The sequence below is a fragment of the Alligator mississippiensis genome, chromosome 2 (genome assembly GCF_030867095.1).
Source record: "Alligator mississippiensis isolate rAllMis1 chromosome 2, rAllMis1, whole genome shotgun sequence".
Lineage (NCBI taxonomy): Eukaryota > Metazoa > Chordata > Crocodylia > Alligatoridae > Alligator > Alligator mississippiensis.
Genome location: NC_081825.1, coordinates 159,776,331 through 159,802,065, shown reverse-complemented (window position 1 = coordinate 159,802,065; position 25,735 = coordinate 159,776,331). Strand labels below are relative to the sequence as shown.

Genomic DNA, 25,735 nt, shown 5'->3' with positions numbered 1-25,735 from the left:
GGTCTTTCATCAGCCCCATGGGACGCCCATGCCCACTACAGGGCCGAGAAGTCCGGGTGAGGGTGATCCCCTGCCCTCCATTAATGCTGACTTCGTGAAGGAACTTCTTGAGAAGCTGGATACCTTCAAGTCAGCCGGCCCTGACAATCTTCACCCCAGGGTACTCAAGGAGCTGGCGAGCATCATAGCCCAGCCTCTAGCGCGGATCTTTGAAAACTCTTGGCGCTCTGGTGTAGTGCCCGAAGACTGGAAGAAGGCCAATGTGGTTCCTATCTTCAAGAAAGGGAGGAAAGTGGATCCGGCTAACTATAGGCCCATCAGCCTGACTTCTATCCCGGGGAAGATCTTAGAAAAGTTTATTAAAGAGGCCATCCTTAATGGACTGGCCAACACCAACATCTTAAGGGATAGCCAGCACGGGTTTGTTGCGGGTAGGTCTTGCTTGACCAATCTCATTTCCTTCTATGACCAGGTGACCTATCACCTGGACAAGGGAGATGAGATTGATGTCATATATCTTGACTTCAAAAAAGCCTTTGATCTGGTGTCCCATGATTGTCTCTTGGAGAAACTGGCCAATTGTTGCCTTGGGTCCTCCACGATCCACTGGCTGGAAAATTGGCTCCGGGGTCGGACCCAGAGGGTAGTAATTGATGGAAGTCACTCATCATGGTGTCCGGTGACCAGTGGGGTCCCCCAGGGCTCTGTCCTTGGACCCATACTGTTCAACATCTTCATTAATGATGTGGACACTGGAGTCAGAAGCGGACTGGCCAAGTTCGCAGATGACACCAAACTTTGGGACAAAGCATCCACACCAGAAGACAGGCAGATGATCCAGGCTGACCTGGACAGGCTCAGCAAGTGGGCGGAAGAGAATCTGATGGTGTTCAACGCCGATAAATGCAAGGTTCTCCACCTTGGGAAAAAAAACCCGCAGCATCCTTATAGGCTCGGCAGTGCTATGTTGGCTAGCACTATGGAAGAAAGAGACTTGGGGGTCATCATTGACCACAAGATCAACATGAGCCTGCAATGCGATGCTGCGGCTAGTAAAGCGACCAAAACGCTGGCTTGCATCCATAGATGCTTCTCAAGCAAATCCCGGGACGTCATTCTCCCCCTGTACTCGGCCTTAGTGAGGCCGCAGCTGGAGTACTGCGTCCAGTTTTGGGCTCCACAATTCAAAAAGGATGTGGAGAAGCTTGAGAGAGTCCAGAGAAGAGCCACGCGCATGATCAGAGGTCGGAAGCAGACCCTACGATGACAGGCTGAGAGCCCTGGGGCTCTTTAGCCTGGAAAAGCGCAGGCTCAGGGGTGATCTGATGGCCACCTACAAGTTTATCAGGGGTGACCACCAGTATCTGGGGGAACGTTTGTTCACCAGAGCACCCCAAGGGATGACGAGGTCGAATGGTCACAAACTACTACAAGATCGTTTCAGGCTGGACATAAGGAAGAATTTCTTTACTGTCCGAGCCCCCAAGGTCTGGAACAGCCTGCCACCGGAGGTGGTTCAAGCGCCTTCATTGAACACCTTCAGGATGAAACTGGATGCTTATCTTGCTGGGATCCTATGACCCCAGCTGACTTCCTGCCCTTTGGGCGGGGGGGCTGGACTCGATGATCTTCCGAGGTCCCTTCCAGCCCTAATGTCTATGAAATCTATGAAATTCCCTGTGTGCCTGCCTGAACCCTGGGATAATTGAAAGCTAAACTGCTCATTAAGAGGTCAGCTGTCCTAGTTTAGTTGTCATTTACTACAGGGTAACAGTGGACAGGCTGGCTGTTATCCCGAAACAGCTGCTTCGTGGTAAGTCTTTTTTTGCTTATTAATGGCTGTAACTTGTTTGTCCAAATCTTTGTTATTTTGTTATACTTTTAATGTAAAAGACACCATTATAGTGAATTCTGTATATTTTATGACATTTCAGTATTCTCTTTTCTGTACATTCACTTTAGCGCCTTTGACTTAGTAAACATCAGCAGAAAACTGGTAATATATAGGGGAGGGTCAGGTTCCTCGTTTTGTCTCACTGAAATGTCTCTTTCCATTGTGCATGCAAATAAATCATCTTGTGAACTTTATTAGTCTGGAATAGCTGTCTTGTACATTTCATTCATTTTCTATCTCCTTTAAAATCTCAGCTAAAATATAGCTTTCCACCTTGTTCTACCTTTCTTATTCTCTCTCTTTCTCTGCTATTGTTTATAATTTAACTCCATAATAGAATTCTTTACAATAACTGTTAAACTTTTAAAGATAAAAATAACGTCCCAAAGAAAATATTTTATTTATTTTTAAAGTTGTGTGCTAATCAACATGTTTATTGTAGAATCCTTTGCCTTGAAAATTCTTTAGTGCTACAACAGGTAGATAAGACTATGTCTTTGGGTAGTTGGTTCTTCCACGCTGTTATACATGCTTACTTACATTAACAGCAAAATCATTTCCAAGTGAGTGCTAGAAATAACATCAAAATGCATTTGCATTGTCAAATCAAATAAGGACATCATTGAAAGTGAAAGCGTAGCCCTACTTCCCATAAATCAGATGACTACTGCAGCAGAGTTCAATATTGCCTGTAGTCTGAGAAAAGTAAGATGACAATCTGAGAGGAATTTAAATGTGAGATCAGGAGAAGTGAAACAAAGAACACAGGAGGCATATAAGTGATTTTTATTTCCTCTTAATAGAAATAACATTGGAGTTATGGAATATATTACAAAGAGAAGTAATGGATACAGCTAACAAGATATAAAATTATAATATATCATATTAAAAAGGTGAATAATCCTGAATCATGAATGAAGAGACCTTTAGACAAACCCTTTTCAGCTTTCTAAAAGTGTTCTCTATAAGGGTGCAGACAGAAGTGCAGCTCCCAGCTGTAACTCAGAACAATTTCTGCAAAGCTTTCCAAGTTACAATATTACCCCATACCAAACAGAAATTCGCTGTTGGTTCCAGCAGGGTAGGGAATCTAGCTGGGGGCCCAGAGCCTACAGCCAGGTTCCAATAGCAGTGGCCAGGGCTCTCTTAGTGCTCACTGTTTTCAGAATGAGAGAGGGGAAAGGCAGTAGAGGGGGCTCATTCTTGGGGCTTTATCCCCAGCTAGTGCTGAAGGGTGGGGTGGGTGAATTGGAGTCCCCCACTATGGCAGGGGTCTAGATACATCCAATACACCCAACCCATCCTCTAGAAGAGCGCTGAAACCCCCCCCCAGGCTGAACTCCCTCTACTCCTTTTTCCTCCTCCTATTCTGAAAACAGTGATAGGCTGGGAGCTCTGCAGATACAAGTTACAAAAGACTCTACATTTATTTAATATCTCATGCAATGAGGGGTCAGATTTTCACCCAGTCAGACATTTTTGAAGTTGTCTGCAGCTGTGCACTTGTGTTTGGTCACAGCTATAAACTACTCTGTGTGGCTAGAACAGGTGAAAATTGTTACTTCTGTTGGCACCCCTTATCTTCTATGTTATTTTCCTTGTGATATCATGGATATGGTCTTATACTGGGGACATATATTACTGCTTTTAATCTTCAGGAGAGGTAACATAATATGTATGGCTCATTGGAATTGCTTCCCATTAACCAAATAGGAAACATCTATTTTATGTGTGTGTGCTAGTATAAATTATCACAAAAAAAAAATTGTGGTTATTGTGGTCATTTGGAAAGACTTTTTTTGGATGAGAAATGATCAGTTTCTTATCAGGTTTTTTTTTTTTTTTATCCTTTTCTTCTTAATTTGTAGACCGAAGGCTTTTAAAATGAAATGGGACCCTTGTGACCATCCACCTAATTTCCTGTCTATGATAGATGAATGAACTTTAAATCAGTTCCTCCTTTGGGCTCAATGGGTGTATTTGAACTAAAGCATATATTTTAGACAAAAACAACAAACAGTCTTAATTTTAAAATTTCCAGTGATGAAAGATCTACTATAACTCTTAGTAACTTATTCCAATGGTTAATTAGTAGGCAAGAGTTGATCCTCTGGATTGTAGTGTATATGTTAGAGACATAGTCAGATGACTGATGAATCCACTTGTACGGAGTCCTGTAACCATTGCACCAAGACCTCTGACATGTCTGCCTAGCCAAGAATATGTTGGAGTGGAAGCTGCCCAAGAACCCCTCCCCGCCCTCCTTTAGGCCTCTGAGACTGAATCCAAAGGCCAGGCTGAGTCCAGACATTCAGTGCCTCAGTGATTGTAGCTTTTGCCAGAGAGCAACAGACAAGAACTGCTGCTGACTGCCTAATGCCTCAGTGAGAGTGCATTTCTGTCAGGGTGATGTCTCTTAGCCTTTCTCCAATCAAGGAGTACTCACAAGGCAGTGGGGGCTAGGGTTTTTAGGCAAATGTTTTTTGAGGTTAATGGTTAATTAACTCACCATTTAAAAAACAGCAAGGGTTAATTAATTGGTTTGTAAAAGCCTGTGGGTGACAAGTTTTTTTGAAGGCCCGCTGTGTCTGGAACCAGCAGACACCGTGTCTGAAGCCAGCGGATAAGCAAGCATTCACAGGCTGGGAAACAGGACCACTGTTCCGTAACATGAGATACAGGACTCTGCCACATTGTCTAGGTCACAGTGACCAGCTGCAGAGCCCTTGGGATTTCCAGTTTTGGCAGACAGACTAAATTAGGAGACCAGGGAATAACCAAATTAAGATGTATGCATATGATGGGTTTATTGGAAGAAAGGAATATACTGACAGGACAGAATGTGGACAGTATGATGACCACAGGTAGACCAATCAGTGATGCCTGAGAAGGAAGAGTCATCAGAGGAAAAAAAGGACATAAAAGAAGGGATTTTAGAGCAGCGAAGAGTCCCCAAAGGGGGAGCCTGAGGCCACCATGAACAGAAAGCATACCACCAGCCCATCTCACCCACCCCACGAGGAGGGTGGGGTGGGTATGGGGGAGGTGGACCTTGGCCCTCAACCTCCAGGCTGCTGACATCTGACATTCAAGAGAACCACACGGTGAAGCTCGCAGACTGGCCAGATGTACCTTCCCACTGTGACAGCCCTAGGACTGGAAGATATAGAATGGGAGGGGATGGTATTTTGTTTATCCTACCTCCATTATTCTTATCTAATATCACTGTATCAATAAAATTTGCCTATTATCAGCTGGAGTCATGGTTGGTCTGAGTGTTTGGGTCCACCTGGACCAAGGTATCTGGGTCATAAATCCAGTGCCAACAAAGGTAAATAGATTGGGGTCCTTGTATTATCCAATATAAGGTCTGTTTTCCAATCCTTTAGGAATTCTCATGGCTCTTTTCCAAACCTTCTCCAATGTATCCATGTTCACAAATTGTGGACAACAAATTGTGGAATTCATCATCCAGTGCAGGGTGTCAAGGGCCTGCAGGAAGGCGGTAGCCCTAGACTTCAAGAGGGCCAACTTCAACGAGTTGAGGAGATTGGTGGGAGAGGCACTGGGGTTCTCAAGGGCAGGAGAACTCAGTGCCCAAGATGAATGGTCGTTCCTTAAGGAGACGATACTCAGGGCCCAAGGTGTGATGATCCCAACAAGAAGCAAGGGGGACAAGAGTGCCCAAAAGCCTCCCTGGCTTACCAAGGATGTCCAGGAATGCCTGGTTGCCAAAAAGGCAGTGTACACGTGGTGGAAAGGGGGGGGGGGCTATCTCCAAAGAAGAGAATGTCTCCACTGCTCGGGCCTGTAGGGGGGCTGTTAGGAAAGCTAAGGTGGACATAATGCTAGGACTAGCATCCAAGATCAAAGATAATAAAGTCCTTTTTCAAATATATAGGGAGGATGAAGAAGGCACCGGGAAATGTGGGGCCCCTGCAAGATGCGCTGGGCAATCTGGTGGTTGCGCCAGAGGAGAAGGCAGACCTCTTTAACAAATTCTTCACGTCCATTTTCTTGTGCAGGGACCGGGACACCCCCACCATGTTTCAAGACGGACTTGAGGGGAATGCCTCAAGACCTAAGGTTGAGGAGGACCGGGTTAGAGTGCTTCTGGAGGGGCTGGATGTGTTCAAATCAGCAGGTCCAGATGCTCTCCACCCCAGGGTGCTGAGGGAGCTAGCAGGGGTTATTGCTGGGCCTTGGCACAGCTTTCTGAGCGCTCGTGGTGCTTGGGCCAGGTGCCAGATGATTGGAAGATAGCCAATGTGGTCCCCATCTTTAAGAAAGGGAGGAGGAAGGACCCGGGCAACTATAGGCCTGTCAGTCTTGCCTCAATCCTGGGGAAACTCTTTGAGAAGATCATCAAAGAGCACATCTGTGATGGGCTGGCATCGGGGATGATGGTCAGGGGCAACCAGCACGGTTTCATTAGGGGCAGGTCATGTCAGACCAACCTGATTGCCTTTTACGATCAGGTCACAAAAGCATTGGATGCAGGTGTTGCTGTGGATGTAGTCTTTCTGGTCTTCAGCAAGGCCTTTGACACTGTCTCCCACCCCATCCTCATTAAAAAACTAGGCGACTGTGGCATCAATGCCTACACAGTCAGATGGATTGCTAATTGGCTGAAGGGTCGTACTCAGAGGGTGGTGGTGGATGGGTCATATTCGACCTGGGGGGAAGTGGACAGCGGAGTCCCCCAGCGCTCTGTCCTTGGGCCCGCGCTGTTCAATTTCTTTATCAGTGATTTGGACGACGGGGTGAAAAGCAACCTGTTCAAATTTGCTGATGATACCAAAATTTGGGGTGAGGTGGGCATGCTAGTAGGGAGGGAAAGACTGGAGAAAGACCTGGATAGGTTGCAGGGGTGGGCTAACAAAAACAGAATTCGTTTCAATACTGACAAGTGCAGGGTGCTGCACTTGGGCAGTAGTAACCAGCAGCACACTTATAAGATGGGAAACTCCCTTCTTGAGAACATGGAGGCAGAAAGGGATCTTGGAGTCATCATTGACTCCAAGATGAACATGGGCCGACAATACGAGGTCACGGTCGGCAGGGCTAACCGGACCCTATCATGCATCCACAGGTGCATCTCAAGTAGGGCCAAGGAGGTGATCCTCCCCCTCTACGCGACACTGGTCAGGCCACAGCTGGAGTACTGTGTCCAGTTCTGGGCACCCCACTTCAAGAGGGATGTGGACAACATTGAGAGGGTCCAGAGGAGGGCCACCCGCATGATCCGGGGACAGCAGGGCAGACCCTACAATGAGAGGCTACAGTACCTGAACCTGTTTAACCTTCACAAGAGAAGGCTGAGGGGGGACCTTGTGACCATCTATAAACTCACTAAGGGGGACCAGAAGGGTTGGGGGAGACCTTGTTTCCCCTAGCGCCCCCCAGGATAACAAGGAATAATGGCCACAAGTTGTTGGAGAGTAGGTTTAGATGCCTACCTGGCTGGGGTCATTTGAGCCCAGTTTTCCTCCTGCCCAGGCAGGGGGTCAGACTTGAAGATCTACAAGGTCCCTTCCGACCCTACTTCTATGATTCTATGAACAGGATTGAATGCAGTATTCCAGAAGTATTTAAACTGCTTACCCAATTTTGTTTCAGTGTTCCACAAAAGGACAGCTTTCTATCCTGTACAACTTGCATACATCAGTCCAATTCCACAATCTTCTCTCTGACAAAGATCTTCCATCTTCATTGGACATCTCTTGCAAATGTGTTTGCTGGTCTTGTGAATTGAGCTTAGCAGCCATCCTAAAGTACTGTATTTGAAGGTGTATACGTTGACACAGTGTATAAGTTGACCCCCAAATTTTTGTACAAAAAGTTAGGATTTTTGTAGATCCAGTATATTAGTCAACCCTGCCTCATTGGGAGGGGGTGGCAGCAGGAGGGTGGGTGTGTGCTCTGGTGATGGGAGAAGGCAGCAGGGATGGTGTGCAAGGTGCTGGAAGCCCAGATGGGCTTGTGGGAGAGGTGGCCTGCTGGTGGGCTCTAGGAAAGTTGGATCAGGCCCCTGGGAGCTCAGGCAGCACATGGCCTGCTATGGAGGGAAGGACTGGGTCTCCACGCAGCTCAGGGGCTGCCCAGCTCAGTGGCACCTTGCCCACTGGTTCCGTGAAGGGGATGGGCAGACTCCACTTAAAGCAGGATCAGGCCCCTCACCACTTTTGCCTTCAGCAGATTCCTGCAGTTGTAAGGATGCTTGATGCTGCCCAGGAAGTGGCTGGCTTGCCCCATGGGCAGTGCAGGGTGTTGGGCAGGAGTGGCGGGGGAGGGCTAGGGGTGTCAGGCAGGGCCAGCCCCTGGCCCTGCCCAACACCCTATGCTGCCCATGGGGAAAGTCAGCCCTTTCCTGGGTGGCCCCAGGCATCCTGCAATCCACAGGAGCCTGCTGAAAGCAGAAGCAGCGAGTGGCCCTATCCTGCTTTCAGCAGAGCCTGCCCACTCCCACTGTGGCTAGGGGCAAGCTGCCGCCAAACTGGGGAGGCCCTGAGCTGTGGGGGGGACCCGGTCCTTCCCTCCACAGTGACAGTGCTCCTCAGGGCTGGCTCAGCAGACTTCCAGCAAGCTGTGTGCTGCCCCAGTCCCCAGGGGCCCGATCCAACTTTCCCACAGCCCGCCAGCATGCCAGCTCTCTCATGAGCATGCTTTGGCTTCCAGCACCTCACACACCATCCCCACTGCCTTCTCCCACCACTAAAGGATGGGTGGCGAGCTGCTGCTGGGCTGGGCAGACCCTGAGCTGTGGGAGGAGCCTGGTCCTTCTCTCTACAGCAGCTATCAGCAGGCTGTGTGCAGCAACGGGATGGGTTGCCAGCGTGCTGTGTGCTGCCCAAGCTCCCAGGGACCCAATCCAACTTCCCCAGAGCCCACCAACATGCCACCTCCCCGTGCAGCAGTGCTTTGGTGCAGGGACCAGGCTGTGCTGCTCGCAGGGAACGGTGTATAAGTCGAGGTCGAAATTTGAAGGAAAACATTTTGGCTTCAAACCTCAAGTTATACAGCATGAAATACGGTAAGTTTGACTCAGCTCTTTTTTTTCATTTGACACTTTTTCATTCCAACTGGATATCCCAGACAATGCCAGTACTTGTGTTTCCCAAATTACAAACCTTTCTTCTCTCAAAAGCCATAAGTTTACATTTCAAACTGAGGAAGGTCTTTCTAGTTTCACACAGGAAAGAAAGCATGACATATTTCCTTTATGTCATACCCACTGCTGTATTGCTGGCCATCTTAGTGTTGTAGGTAGAGGTGTAGCTACAGGGAGAACCTCTCACACTCCTTCTAACTTCTCTCTAAAACTCCTAGTTTGTCACTCTTGTTAACATGCTCAAGTGTTCACTTCTAAGCTTTGGTACCCAGATCCACCCATCTGGCAACAAAAAAGAATTAATCATTCAAAAATTTCAAATGCTGGGACTGATCAGAAGTAAAGGTCCCCAAACCCTGCGGTCCTCAGAGACATGAACAAGCAGACCTGTCTCTTACGACTTTTTCAAGAGTCTACAGCCCAGCTGTGGTGTGAGCAAAACAGAGGTGTGTGTGTGTGTTGGTAATCTGCCCCTACTCAGGCCGGTCTTCTTTTTATTCTGTCTTCCTCATACAGCCCTCTGGTCTTCTCTAGTAGGTATAGAGAATGAGGGCTGTGTGATCATTCCACAGTTCCCTTTCTTTGTAACAAACAGGATAAGATTACAAGTCATTAAGAATGATTAACTACAAAGTATAACCCTTAAAGCTATTTACACTGCTATACCAACCACCAATATATACACGTAAAACTATAAATGGATGTGTAAAGGTCAAGTCTCTGCAGAGGTCTGCCCAGTCTTCCAGACCTTGTGTTACCAAATTTGCCCATTACTTTGGGGTGTGCTCATTAATTAAAGGATAGTTTCTAGGGTCTTGGTGATTCTGTCAATGTGCTGCTTGTGTTACTATATGGAGCTGTATTTCTCCCTTCTGCAAGCCCTCACCCACAGTGGAGCTATCTTGCAGGACTCAATCTCAATGGGACTGGGTTCCTCCAGTCACCAAATCAGTCATACACACAAACACACACAAATTAAAGTGACACGCCTGACCTGGCCCGGCTGATCAGCATGGACAGGCTGACACCCTCATATGCCAAGAATCAGTTCATAAGAGCAACAATAAAATGCAGTCAGACACAAGCACACAGGTGAACAGAATCCCTCTGAATCTGGCTGGGTGTCCAGCTGACACCCTCATGGGCCAGCGATCAGTTCATAAGGGCACGTCTGAGTCAAACTGGGTCAATCAGCCTGTACAAGCTGATCCCCTTATGTGTTTCAAACTCAGCATGTCCCAATCTTTGGCCTCTTGTGGAGCAGACCCCACAGTAATTTGGGCTTCACAGGGATCTTTAGCTTAGGTAAAATAAGCGTTGCTGCAGAGCACGGGAGGAAAGAGAAGCAGAGAAGGAAAAATATACCCAATTACTACCAGTTTGACTATAAAAGTTATTTATTGCTAAGCATATGAAATATATAATAGTACTAGTAGTAATAGACATGCAAAAGAAAAACAAACACAATGATAATACTACCCTGGTTTCACTAAGTATTTGGGGAAACTTAGCTCAAGTTTAACTGATACAGTTCAGGTTCAGAAGTTTATGCCTAGAAAGGAGAGAGAGAACGCTGGGAATCTCACCTAGTCCACGGTACTCAGGCTGCAAAGCTGACAGGCACAGTCCGTAACACAGTCCTTGAAGAGAGAGATGATCTGTTCTTCCAGCATCCCAAGAACGACAGGGGATGGTGTCAGCACAGGAGTTTTCTTCTTCTTTCCTTTTCCTCTCCTTCTCCTTTCCTCCTGCTTCTTCTTCTTTGCAGCACACACACTTACAGATTTTTATACCCTCAGTTCAGCTGCTTTGAAGCACCCTCAGTAGTGTAAATCATTGTCTTTTCTATTGACAAGGGGTTATCTGGTTTGGACCATCTCAGGAAACTGATTGATAATCAGGAAACACTTAAGATTAGGGAGTAACCCAAATACTTGGGAGCCAGCTTGAGATTCCTATGGATGGCAGATATCCTGATGGGATATCTCATGGTTTCTTCAGCAACAATAGATAGCTTGCAGCATCAGGATTTTGGATTTTTACTTGTTGTGCACAAGCCTCAGCTTGGCATGACTTTTCCAGATCTTACTATAGTCTTTTAACAGACTTAAAGCAATTATTGGGGTGCTCATAACCTTTTGTGGAGAGGACTCCCACCAGTCGTCTTGGGAAAGATATGACAACACCTGGGATTAGGGCTCCAGCAGGCTGGATGCTGTGATGAACCTTTAACCATTGTTCAAATGTTGCCCATACCCCCTCGGACTCAGTCTCTTGCCTCTGCATTCCCTAACCCGGCAACCGAGTTTTAGTCAATCAAGTTTAAATAGGCTTCCCATAGTGGGACCGGGGAAGGTACGGCCCGAGATGCCTATTAAGCTTAGAGTTGTGTGTGTGTGTCTGGGGGGAGAAAAGTCCTTAGCAAATCCAGATTAGAACTGGTCTGATAAATGCTGAGCTGGGTGTGTGTGAACATGGGTTGATTAACATTGGAAGCACAGATTCCCCATCATGCAGCGCTCTCCTGCTTCTCTGGTCCCAGAATTCACTGCAGTTTCTGCTTCAGGCTTTCTGTTTTCCATCTCTCATGTAAATGAATGGTCATCTGGTTCCATCTCGGATGTAAATGAGACCTAGGGCAGTTGTTTCACTCTTGTCACCCTTATCTGGAGAGTTTTAGGTGTGTCTCTCACTGCATGTTAATCAGTTTCATTTAGGTAGAGGAGGGGAGGGGGGGGGTGAGTCCTTGTGAGTCAGACAGACTGCATCCTGTGCCAGGGTTGCCCAAGAATACAGAGCTGAGGCGTAACACTTGTTTTCATTTTTTTAGAGTTCCAGTCTCTAATTGAGCCTTCCAGCTGAATTCCTTGAGGAGATGGCTCATTTTCATGCTCTGACACTGTCCCTTTTTGTGATTGATCCCCTTTATGTTGAGGTGAAATATATTGAAGATAAACCCTATTTCTCCAGAGGAGGCCATTAGGAGTGTCCACTAAGTAGGATCTAGGGGTATATGCCATATTTCAGACAGTTGCAAACATTTGGGAACTTTTGAACAGGACTCTGTCCCCTGGCAGCAGCTCTGGTAGTGGTTTTACTGTCTAATATTGAAGTGTTTTGAAGCTGTACTTTAGTTCAGCATCTTATGTCTTAAATTCTTGTGGATGGGGTCATTTAGGGCCAGTGTATCAGTGCCATAGGGAATGGTCTTCTAAATTGTTGTCTCTCAAACAGCTGAGCTGGAGAGAATCCTGATGCAAGTGGTATAGATCGATATGTCTGGAGTGCCACATATGGACATCTGGATTTATATAAAAGTTGTTTCAGAGTCTGTACTACTCTCTCAGTCTTTCTCTTGTTCTGAGGATAGTGAGGACTACTATTGCAATGCTGAAAATCAAAGTTATCTGCTAACTGTAGTAAATAACTCAGAGGTAAACTCAGGTACATTGTATGATATGAGGACCTCAGGAACCCTGTGTCTTCCAAATATAGACTTCAGTTTTTGGAAGACCTGTGCCAATGGGGTCTGTGTAGGTAAAGCAAAGTCAATATAGCTGGAGAAATAATCAACTATAATAATATGTTCATGTCCTTTCCAGGAAAATCCATTGCTACCTGCTGCCAAGGTCTAACTAGTATCTTTATAGAAAGCAATGGCTCTAATGACAGGGGTTTTTTTATTTGTTGTATTCCTCACAACCTTCTACTTAAATTTTAATTTGCTTACTCAGCCTAAGTCACCATATAGACTGTTGTGCTCTTTCATGGATTTATTTATACCCTGATATTCTTCATGGATTTCAAGAGCATTTCTTCCCAAAGTACCTGAGGGATCACAACAACTCTTCTTTTAAGAAGTAGAACATTGGCTATGGGGAGGTCCTTTTAGTCTAATATGATTGTAGGTCTTTTGGAAGTTGCATCCTGTGTCTCCATCCATTTTGATGGAAATGAACTAGTTTCTGGCAAGTGTCATCCTTTCATTACTCATATCTAATTTGCTCAAGTTAAGTAGCAGATGCTGACAGTGCCATCAGAACATGGTCTGTGTGTGTGTGTATAAACATTTTCTTCTAAAGTTATTTCTTCTTTTGTTGGTGGCTGCCTAATTGGTGCTCTGGATAGAGTGTCTGCAGATTGTTATATGTTCAATAGTGAAAAAAATCACATTAATCACAGTTGAAATCTCTGAATTTTGGGTGGAAGGTCATTCAAGGCTTTGGAGCTCAGTAATGTCACCAGGGGTTTGTAATCTGTTTCTATTTAAAAATTCAGGCCAAGCAAGTAAGAACTGATATACTCAACAGACCTAAGTGACTGCCAAGCCTTCTTTTTCTACTTGAGCATAGTGTTGCTCAGTAGGGCTGTGCAAGATAGCAACGTTCCATTTTGACTTCCATTTCGATGTTTTAATGGGACAGTGTTTTGTTTAGTTTTGAAACCACTGTTCCATTTCATCAAAACTGTTTCGCTGTTTCGATGCTGTTTTGACACTGTTTCGATATTTCGCCCATAGGCTATAATGGGGAAGCACAAAACTGCCTATAACTTTGTCATTTCTTGCCTGATTCAGATGAAACTTGCAGGGATGGTAGCACCTTCTGAGGCCATGAAGCCTGCTGAATTTCAAGGGGTTTCTGGGAAACTGCACTTCAAGCCGCTGATAAGCAACCTGCGTGTCACGTGTGTGTGGTAAGGCACAGTGGGCTAAAAACTGCAGGCGTGCTAGCCCCTGCTGAGGCCACAAAGCCTGCCAAGTTTCAAGGAGATAGGTGCATGGGTTTCTGGGAAACTGCACCTCAGGCTGCTGATAAGCAAAACTCGTGACATGGATGACACTGTGTGTGTTAAGGCCACACCCTCACTGGTGCTGGGGCCTCTACATGACATGGTAGTGTGCCCAAATGAAGCATTCTCCCCTACAGCCACAGTCCAGTCCACCACTTTAAATGACAACAGATAATAAAATAACTTAGTGAGCAGCACAGTAGCACCAGCAGCATCTCAGGCAGCCAAACTGTCACCAAGCCTTTCTTTCCTCTTCTGCAGGAGCTTCTTCTCCAGCATGTGTACCAAGGCACGCCCTCACTGTGTGACTGTGTGTGTGCTGTGGCCTCTACATGACATGGTAGTATGACCCAATGAGGTCTCTTCCTCCCCTACAGCCACAGCTCAGTCCACCTCTTTACAAAGCCAAAGATGCAATTGATTAAGTCCTTATACTTCCAACCCCAGAATCTGCTACTATTCCTTTCAAAGGCCCTCATAAATTGTTTCTGTTCCTATACATTTAAAATAAGTTTTAGAGGCTAATATACTAGCTATTTTACTAATAGAATTTGCAGGACCTTCAGTGAAATGCTTCAGTAGCTAGTAGATGCTTACTTGTTTATATAGCTTCAAAAGTTTAGTAGCAGTCAATTAAAAATGTTTTGCTATTGGTGAAAATGAGTTAAATTCATAGATTGTAAAGGTTAATTATATTGATGTGACACAAGATAAATGAAAATTAAGTGATAATTGCCAATGTTTTACATTTCAACTAGGTGAGATAGAAAAAGTCTCCTTCCATATTATGAACTACTGCAAATTACTATAAATGTGTGATTCAGCATTGTTTACCAATGGAAGTAAGGAGATCTCTGGAGCCATTTTTTTAAAAAAGAAGAACTACGATGATTAAAAAGCAAAGCAAATTTCAATGCTTAACTTCATCTTTATCTATTAATGTTCTACTTAATCACTTACTTGGCTTTATGCATACTGAGCAGTCCCAATGAGGTCAGAGGGGCTGTTCATAATGCACCTTTTTGGACTGTGCTCTCATTCCACTATTTAGGTTAAGATGAAGATTTTTTATGTAGTAAATGCCATTCTTCTAGTAAAAATGAAGAAGTATAAGAGCGAACAAAATTAGGCATAAATGTTGGACCATGTTTTTTTAAACTATTCCTATTTAATTAGTCACTGAGGTAGAACAGGCAGCAAATATATTCCTTCAATACAGTTTCTGGTTTCATACTTCCTGAGAAATCAGGGCAATCGACTAGTTACCTTAGGTGCCTGTACATGAATGCATGGAGTCTGGGGAACAAGCAGGAAGAATTGGAAGTCCTTACACAGCCACGGAACTATGGTGTGATTGGAATAACAGATTTGGTGTGATAGCTCACGTGACGAGCACTTTCATGGATGGACAAACAGTTCAGGAAGGACAGGCAGGGGTGAAGAGGAGTCATACTTTATGTAAAAGCACCATATGATGATAGACCCGATGGTCTGTAAGGTCCCTTCCAGCCCCTAATATCTCTGAAACTATGATTGCTCAGAGATCCAGAATGGAACTGGAGATAGGCCTGTTGAAGGTCTCTGGGTTATGGTCAGAGGGGAAAGCAACAAGGGTGATGTCATTGTGGGTATCTCCTATAAACCACCAGATGAGGAGGAAGTGGTGGATGAGGCTTTCTTCAAACAGCTAGTGGAAGTCTCCCGATCACAAGCCCTGGTTCTCATGTGGGACCTCAGTCAGCCTGACATCTACTGGGAGGGCAATACAGCAGTGCGCAGGCAATCGTGAACGTTTTTGGAGAGTTTTGGGGATAAGTTCCTGGTGCAAGTGCTGGAACAGCCAAGTAGGGGCTTTGCTCTTCTTGACCTGCTGCTCACAAATAGGGAAGAATTGGTGTGGAATGTAGTAGTGGATGGCAATTTGGGCAGCAGTGACCACAAGATGAGGGTCCTGAGGAAAGAAAGGATGGAGAGCAGCAGAGTAAGGACCCTGGACTTTAGAAAAGCAGACTTTGACTCACTCAAGGAAATCATGGGCAGGATCCCCTTGAAAGCCAGTCTGAGGGGAAGAGTCCAGGAGAGCTCACTATACTTTAAAGAAGCTTTACTGAGAGTGCAGGAACAAACCATCCCGATGAGCAGGAGGATTAGCAAGCATGGCAGAAGACCAGCTTGGCTTAGCAGGGAACTCTTCAGTAAGCTAAATCATAAAAGGAAGCTTATAAGAAGTGTAAACTTGGATAAACACCTAAGGAGGAGTATAAGAGCATTGCTTGGACATGCAAGGATGAAGTCAGGAAGGCCAAAGTGCAATTAGAGTTGCAACTAGCAAGCGATGTGAAGGGTAAGAAGAAGGGTTTCTACAAGTATGTCAGTAGGAAGAGGAGAATCAGGGAAAGTGTGGGTCTGAATGGGGAATGCAACCTTGTGACAGGATTCAGAAAAGGCTGAAGTGCTCAATGTCTTTTTCACCTCAGTCTTCACAGGCAAGTTCAGCTCCCAGACTACTGCACCTGGCAACACAGTTTGGGGAGGAGGTGAGCAGTAGAACTGTGTGAAGCAGCCAGTATTCAATTCAGATATGGCCAGTTGGGGGGACAGTGATTTGATTCGTTGATTCTGGCCACTGTCCTGAATTGATTCGGCTGAATCGGATTCGAAGGATTTGGTGCTGATTCGGTGTGATTTGGTGATTCGGCCATAGACTATAATGGGGAATCACTAAAATACCTATAACTTTGTAATTTTTTTTTTCAGAATTCAATGAAAACAGCATGGAACAGGCAGACAAGGTTCTTTGAGTAGATGTGATATCTTTTATTTGACCAACTGAATAGTTGAAGAAATATACCTTGGCAAGCTTTTGAGTTTAAAAACCCTTTGTCAGGCTGAGAAAGCTTCTGCAGTTTGTGTGTGCTCTTCCTGGATGGAATGAATGGTAAAGAAGCCAGAGCCTGGTATGCATGCAAGAGTGAAAGTCAGTGAAAATGTAAACTGAGGCACCAGGGGGTGAGAGACAGGCTGGGAATGGGGAGGGAAGAAGGAGGATGTAGCAGGTAAAAGTGGAGAGGTACCTGGAGAATCAGATGTTAGGCAGGTTATAGTGTGCCATAAATCCAATGTCTATATTGAGTCCATGAGTTTTTGTACTGAGGTGGTTGATGAAGTTAAATTCATTGGCTCATCTGTGAAAAGTGAAAAACCCTAATTTTCTAGGATTCTGTGACTTTATAACTCATCTATATTGTGTTATATTTACACTGTATCTTATCACCTTACCGTTTACATTTTAAAAAAATAAATCTTAAGAGCTGGGATCATTAAAGGAATACATATTAACATGAGCCACCAATGTGATGTCGCAGATGGTAAAGCGAACAAAACTCTGGCTTGCATCCATAGATGCTTCTCAAGCAAATCTTAGGATGTCATCCTCTGACTGTACTCGGCCTTGCTGAGGCCACAGCTGGAGTACTGCATCCAATTCTGGGCTCCACAATTCAGGAAGGACATGGAGAAGCTTGAAAGAGTCCAGAGGAGAGCCATGTGCATGATCAGAGGGCAAGAGAACAGGCCTTATGAAGAGAGGCTGAGAGCCATGAGACTCTTCAGCCTGGAAAAGCGCAGGCTCAGGGGTGACCTGGTGGCAGCCTATAAGTATATAAGGGGCGTGCGTCAGGATCTGGGGGAACGCCTGTTCACTAGAGTGCCCCATGGGATGACAAGGTCCAACAGTCACAAACTTCTCCAAGACCGTTTTAGGCTGAACATAAGGAAAAACTTCTTTATTGTCTGAGCCCCCAAAGCCTGGAATAGATGCCCCCAGAGGTGGTTCAAGCACCTGCTCTAGACTCTTAACAAATGTTTGGATGCTTATCTTATTGGGATCCTTTGACCCTAGCTGACTTCCTGCCTCTGTGGGAGGGGGCTGGACTCGATCTTCCAAGGTCCCTTCCAGCCCTAATGTCTATGAAATCTATGAAGTATGCAGCCTGAACATGATAAAAATAGTAAACTTAAATGCTTTTTTCCCTGTCAGGATCCAAAATCTTATGAGTACTGATATAGAGCATAGCCTTACCCTCTTGTATGTGACATGTTATTTTATGTGTTAATAATATTGTTACGGTATGCTGAAGAAACTCAGGGTTATAATCCTGGATCCACTGAAGTCCATAGAGATTTTACCATGAGCTTCAATGGGGGCAGAATTTTACAGAACTCAAGGGCTGGCAGGTAAGTAAAGAAGGGGAATAGATATTCTTTTCAAAGGTGTTGAGAGGATAGAAAGTCCAGTGACCTTGGCTTTTTTAATATTGTTGAACAGCAACACCGAGGGAGATTTGGGCCCACTCACTGTCATATTCCCCATGAACCCATCTAGGTTTTTCATAAAAATAAAGCACTTGATTTTTTAGAAACACTTTCTAATGCTACCTTGAAGTTCCATTTTAAGGTTTTTTCCTATAATTCCAGACACAAAAAGTTGACCATTTACAAAAGTAAAAAAGATTGTGGGTGAACCTGGAAACTAACAATCAATAAGAGTACTCCTATTTAGTCATTTAAAAATTCCAAGATTGTTGTTTAATTACATTACTTTAAATTATACACTATACTTTTTGTCTGATATCTAAGCTTGCAGTTTGGACATATACATGACTAGAGAAAAAAAGATGGAAGTAAAAATACAGAAGAAAGGCCCAATGCTTTCTTGCACAGAATGCTAGACATTTTGAGAATTATTGTATGGCAAACAGTAAGTATGGTTTAGCTTTCCTTTTGATACCCAAAGGAAAAGAAGTGGCTTGTTACATTTATAAATACTTAAACTTTTCTCAATAACTTTGATTCTCTCATTAACAAATTTTGGAATTTGCAACAAATCTCTCTTGCCTTTGTTAGGTCTTCTTGGTTTTCTCCTATCATTCTCACCTTTGTTATATCTATGAAGCAACAAAGACGTATCAAGTTAACTATGAAGATAAAGTAATCTGTTGAAAAAATAGAGTTCATATAGTGTTTGATTATCCAAGCCTGCTTTTCTTCATTCTTACTTTTGCTCCTTTGGCTTTCTCTTTATTTCCAATTTCCTCTAAAGTCACAACCCTGTAGAGCCTAGATGTCTTTTTTGAATGGGAAACCAAAAGAATTTTCTCATCAGTACAGTTCTTCCTTTGAAGATAGGAAGATCAGTATCAATTCTCTCTCTAATCTATCAATTTATTACTACCTGACTTTTGAAATAGTGTTTTATTGTATTTATCTTTTGTACAGTTGTTGGAATTGTTGCCCTCAAAAGTATTATTATTATTGTTAGTTTCCAGGTTCATACACAATCTTTTTTACTGTTGTCAGAGGTCATCTTCTGTATATCTGTGTTTCATAATTAATTCCAATCCCTCTGTTTGAATATACCTACGTGTTTATAGGATCATTGTCTAAAACTTTAGCTGCATAAAGGACTTTTCAATTTCCCTTAATTTTAAAAGATTTTGAGAATAGTTTTATATTTCCTCTCTTAAACTTGACATTATCATCTTCAATGATAATTTTTCTTATCTATTTGAATTTCACCTGTTATTTGCAAATAATTTGTACTGACTTTAAAGTAGTTTTTATTAGACTGAAAATTGGATGATGAATGAGTCAGATTACATTTCCAGAGATATTAGCAATAAACACTTTTACTTCTTTTATTCCTTTGTTGTTGTAATTTTTTAAAAACTTGAGGTTTAGGCCATTCCAAATTCATAATAAGCATTTGTGGACTTAAAAGTTAAATGTAAGTAGTGTTCCTTGAGATGGGAGAGGTGGGGTGTATAGGGCACCAGACCCATGGGGATGATTTAGAGTGGTTGCCAGACTGACAACCCCCCCAGAGAGCCATATTTTTTTCTACCACTTTTTGGAGTTTCACCAAAGTTTTTCTTCTTAATTAGTTTGCCTGTTCTGGAGCTTAGACATACTATAGAACTTGAGTACCTATATGTTGGCTGGGAACAACTCTGCTTCTCTGATTTGCTACATAGCTGATTTGCTTGTTCTCTTTTACACAAGAAACATTTTAAAGATGGCAGCTGCATGGATGGACTGCTTTCCTGTTCCAGTTAGTATGAAAGTTTGCACAAAAGAATCTTTACGTATTTTTATATATATCATATTGATATACTTTTTTAAAAAACAAAAAATTGAAAAGTGTAAAATTATCCAGGCTAGTGCAGAAAGATTTCCAGCAAAATTTCTCAGAGCAGTTACTATAGCACAGTTCTATAAAATGCTTGTTGTGATTGGTTCCGTGTATGTTTGTTCACTGTAAGGTGTTGACCAGTGCTGGTAGTATGCTTTAAATAATATGAGAAGGGAAAGGAGATACTGTTCATTGGCTGTTTTTGCATGAAAAAATAGAAATAGAAAACAAAACTTTCTAAAAAGACTATAACCAATGTCTCAAACAGGATCATTTATCAGATAAGGAAAGCTGAGGAAATGAAATCACAAGACAAAAAGTTGAAAATTCTTGGAGGACTCCTTATACATTTTAATTATATGGGCTGCAGTCCTGCAAACATAGTGTTTGATTTTACTCACAGTCTCCCTCAATAGTATTAGTGAGGTGTTTGCAAGATCATGGCCTTTGTGTCAATGTATGTGAATGTTTCCTGTTTTAAAATGAAATGGAGTGTTAGGGTAAGTAGATTCTGTTTAAAAATTCTCATACGTAGCAAGTTTATATTGCAATGTTTTTAAATTCTAAAAAGTAAATTTAAAAAATAACTTGTAAATCCAGGGCCAGGTTCAAACAGTATTTGGCACATTAGATGTCTAAATTCCAAGTGGCATCAATGTTAAAATGTCTTAAATAGCTTCTTGAAACTAGCTTTCATTTTAGCTAGTAAGATAAGGGCAGTGCAGCTGTGGAGCTATTATAGTTGAAGCTGACCAGTGTTTCAGTCATGGGTGTGTCTACACAAGGTGCTAGACCACCATCTACACTTGTGCAGCAATTACTGCTCAGTAAATTAGTCTAATGTGTGGTTTGCTAGTATCTGTAGATACAGATACTATATTAACCATTCATAAGGTACTGTGCAGTCGTGCATGTATATACAGATGACTGGGCGCAAGTTGCTTTCAGTCAGCCCAGGCAGCAGGGGCCAGGGAAGCTGTCCCACTTTCCTCACAGCTGCCTACCAGCTCTGTGCCCCGATCTTCAGGGGGTAGGAGTAGGAGCTGTCTGGGCTCCCAGGCAGCTGCCTGCCATCCCCGTGCCCTGATCTGCAGGGGTGGGGAGCTGTCTGGGCTGGGAAGCAGCTGCCTGGGAGCCCAGATAGCTCTCGCCCCCTGCAGATTGAGGTATGGGGCTGGGAAGCAGCTGCCTGAGAGCCCGGACAGCTCCCCACCCCCTGTCCCCAGCACATTGGAGTGCAGAACCTGGACAGCTTTCTCTCCTGGGATCCCAGGCCTGACTCCGGTGCCCCCTGCCAACTGAAAGGTGGCACCCAGAGGAGCCTGGAGCTCCCTCTGGCTGCTGTAGGTGGCGGCAGAGCAGGGCAGGAGCAGCTCTACACTGCATTGCTCCTATTGGGAGCAAAATTTGCCCCTAACAGGTGCATGTGTAGATGCATTCCCATGAAAAGCTTACTGTGACTTATTTTATTGTGCAGTAGCTGTAAGCACTTTAATAGCACATATAGATGCGCCCACTGTTTAGCTGGTATTCTGAAGGGAAAATGCAAGGTGCTACCCTAATATAATACTAGTGAAGTGTTTCTCAACCTTTTCATACTCCAGGCACCATTAGACATGGCACCCTGGTTGAGAATTGCTGACGCAGCAGAAGACATTTTCATGAGCAGGATAGTTTTAAAAAATATTTTCCTATAATATTAATTCGGGAATTTGTTTGATTTAAAGTATAGGAATGTGATGTAAAAATGTTGTGGTCCTTCCATATCTTCTTGACTTAAACCGGTGTGAATTCTTACTCATATTCATATTTCTTCAATATTGTGATTATTTGAAAGGATTCTCTGTCGGATGGACACTTCCATAGATTCATAGATTCATAGATGTTAGGGTCGGAAGGGACCTCACTAGATCATCGAGTCCGACCCACTGCATATGCAGGAAAGAGTGCTGGGTCTAAATGACCCCATCTAGATGCTTATCTAACCTCCTCTTGAAGACCCCCAGGGTAGGGGAGAGCACCACCTCCCTTGGGAGCCCATTCCAGACCTTGGCCACTCGAACTGTGAAGAAGTTCTTCCTAATGTCCAGTCTAAATCTGCTCTCTGCTAGCTTGTGGCCATTATTTCTTGTAACCCCTGGGGGCGCCTTGGTGAATAAATCCTCACCAATTCCCTTCTGTGCCCCCGTGATGAATTTATAGGCAGCCACAAGGTCGCCTCTCAACCTTCTCTTGCGGAGGCTGAAAAGGTCCAGGTGCCCCAGTCTCTCCTCATAGGGCTTGGCCTGCAAGCCCTTAACCATACGAGTGGCCCTTCTCTGGACCCTCTCCAGGTTATCCGCATCCCTCTTGAAGTGCGGCGCTGAAAACTGCACGCAGTATTCCAACGGCGGTCCGACCAGCGCCCGATAGAGGGGAAGTATCACCTCCTTGGACCTATTTGTCATGCATCTACTGATGCACAATAAAGTGCCATTGGCTTTTCTGATGGCTTCATCACACTGCCGACTCATGTTCATCTTGGAGTCCACTAGGACTCCAAGATCCCTTTCCACTTCCGTGCCACCCAGCAGGTCATTCCCTAGGCTGTAGGTTTGCTGGACATTTTTCCTCCCTAGGTGCAGCACTTTGCATTTCTCCTTGTTGAACTGCGTTCTGTTGTTTTCCGCCCACTTGTCTAACCTGTCCAGGTCTGCTTGCAGCTGTTCCCTGCCCTCCGGCATGTCCACTTCTCCCCATAGCTTTGTGTCATCTGCAAACTTGGACAGAGTACATTTCACTCCCTCGTCCAAGTCGCTGATGAAGACATTAAAGAGTATCAGTCCAAGGACCAAGCCCTGTGGGACCCCACTGCCCACACCCTTCCAGGTCGAAACCAACCCATCCACCACGACTCTCTGGGTGCGACCCTCTAGCCAATTCGCCACCCACCAGACTGTGTAGTCATCCAAGTCACAGCCTCTTAATTTGTTCACCAGTATGGGGTGGGATACCATATTGAAGGCCTTCCTGAAGTCTAAGTATACGACATCCACCCCTCCTCCTGTGTCCAGGCGTTTTGTAACCTTGTCATAGAAAGAGACTAGGTTGGTCAGGCACGATCTGCCTGCCACGAACCCATGCTGGTTTCCCCTCAGCATAATTTGTCCTGGCGGGCTCTCGCAAATGTGAGCCTTGATAATTTTTTCAAAGACTTTGCCAAGGATGGAGGTGAGACTGACTGGCCTATAGTTGCCCGGGTCCTCCTTCCTCCCCTTCTTGAAAATGGGGACCACATTGGCCCTTTTCCAGTCCTCTGGGACTTCCAGTTATGATATTCACTAACTCTCATTAATTAGCCTAATTAATTAGTGATTAATCATTTTAATCAATTAATTAATTATTAATTAGTTAATTATTATTAATTAATAACTCTCATTAATTAGTCCTCCGGGACTTCCAGTTATGATATTCACTAACTCTCATTAATCACATAGTCCTGGAAGTCCAGAACATTTTTACTTGGTCTTGTCTGTGACTTACATGAACATAATATTTCTAATCTCATGTGTTACTGACTTTTCAGCCAAGCACTTATGTTTAAAATAAGTTTTATAGACTTTTAGATTATTCTGTTCATCGCCAAAAACTAGTTTTTAATGTTATACTAAGACTATGTGTTCATAATGTGCTATCTGGTTTGCTGCATCTGAGATGTATGCTATTTGTTATATATATATATATATATAAATTCATAAAGAGAAAAGTTATTTGATTTCTGCATTACACTCACAATATGTTATCTCCTGAAGATGTGCAAAGATTTATTTCTGAAGTCATTTGAGCTCTGTTATTAAAATTTGTTATTTCTATTACCATAACACCTAGAAGCACTATTTGTAGATTTAGACCCCATTGTGCTAGATCATTGATTTTCAACCAGGGTGCTATGAGATCCTTTTTAGCGTGCTGCACAATATTAGTACTACTAGGTATGCAAACAGCTACATATGATTTATACAATAAACCAAAAGATTTCAAATAGGAATTCATGTAAAAAAACATTCTGAGCTGTTGTCTTCCTTAGTTCTTTGCAACAGAAGAATTGTTCTAGTTTTTTCCATAGTCAAGAAGAGAATGAAAGCAAAGAGCTGGCATTTTCTGAGAGGCACCTTGAGTCTAACAAGGTTGAGGACCGCTGTGCTAGATATTGTACAAATACAGAACAGAGAGTTCCTGGAAAATTTACAATCCAAGACAAAAGAGAACAGGTGGCTATGAACCGTGAAGCACAAGGACATGACACACTTTTGGTCAGTATCGTAAGGAATGGTCTCAGCACACCCAGGGGAGTGACATGGTCAGATAGATCAATGGGATAGATAAATGATATTTGCAGTACCTGTAGTCTAAAACCATTGCAAAACACTAACTTCTGGGTTGTGGGGTCCTCCTAGTGATGGAGCTATGCATACTGGGTGCATCTGCATGTGTAATTAATGGTAAGCAATAAACTCTGGTGTCAGCAGGCAGCCCTTGTACTGAAGCACCCTCATACCCCTGCCAGCCCCATCACCATCTACACGTGGAGTGCTGTGCACTAATAATAATTCTGACATAGGTTGGTATAATAGTCATGTGTAGAAGCTAAGGCTTTACTGTGGAGCTAATTAGGCAGCTCCTCAGTAAATGTCTCAAGTATATACGCCCACTATGTAATGTTTTATACATGGCTTGCATCTTCAGCCATCCCCATTTCTTTTTCCTTTCTTTTAGCCAGTGGGTCTCAAAACAACCTATCTATCCTCAGATGCATACTTTGTGGTTTTTTTCCTATTCATTTCTGGGGCCAAATTTTGTCACCTGATGTTTGTGGACATGGATTCAAGACAGTTCTTTTTTCACAAAGTATTAAATAAATCCTGACATGAAAACCTTGCATGTTGTTCTACCCACCTACCTCAGTAGCAACTGCAGGAGCAGGAACATGGCTTCTCTGTCTGACAGCCTCATTTGAGGTGGAGTTATGTCTTAGTTCCACCCTCTCTTCTGCACCATATATTGTTGTATCACTGGGATGTGACATGTGGAGCCAGTGTCTTTCCCTCAGTGTATGTGAGTAGGGGACAGTCTCATTAGCTGTATAACTGCAAGCTAATCATGAGAACGCTGTGTCTGTCAAAGAGACAGTTCATAGGTCTGAAACTAAGCTCTGTGTAATCAATGGATTCAAATGGGGCCAGGCTGGAACCAGTGAGAACCCTTTGCATCACCAGGAAGTAAGAGATTGAAAAAACCCCTTATGAGCGCCTCTTTCACATTCGTCCTCTTGCTATGTTGTTCTGAAAAGGTTACTGCTGTTCTGCATACAGGAGCTTCCTTTGCTTCTCAAAATCCACAGAGAGCCATTTGTCAGTATTGTGTGTTAGCATTGTTTTCCTTTCCCAGGCCTCTGTGAGTCCTGATCACTTCAACCACTTTGCTGATTTCATTGTCAGCAGGATCAGACAAGTCAGTAAAGAACTCCTTTTTGCAGCATGCTGCTCTGGATTTGCCCTGTTGTTAATTTTTCATCTTTAACAATATGCTGTAGTGTAATTTTACTGAGATGTTTGATATTATTTTAGGGGGATGTAAATTGTCACGTAACTGCAGAGAATGTGGCAAAAATATGCTAAGTGCACTTCAATGCCACACAGGAGGATCTGCCCAGGAGAGGGACCCCCATAAATGTACTGACTGTGAGAAAAGCTTTTCTCACAATACATTA

At 43.9% G+C, this 25,735-nt stretch overlaps 1 protein-coding gene across 2 annotated transcripts in view; it reads left to right on the top strand.

Annotated features, from left to right (window-relative positions):
• STPG2 (sperm tail PG-rich repeat containing 2) overlaps window positions 1-25,735 on the top strand; it is a 623,148-nt gene that overhangs the window by 359,145 nt on the left and 238,268 nt on the right. The gene's annotated exons all lie outside the window — the stretch shown is intronic.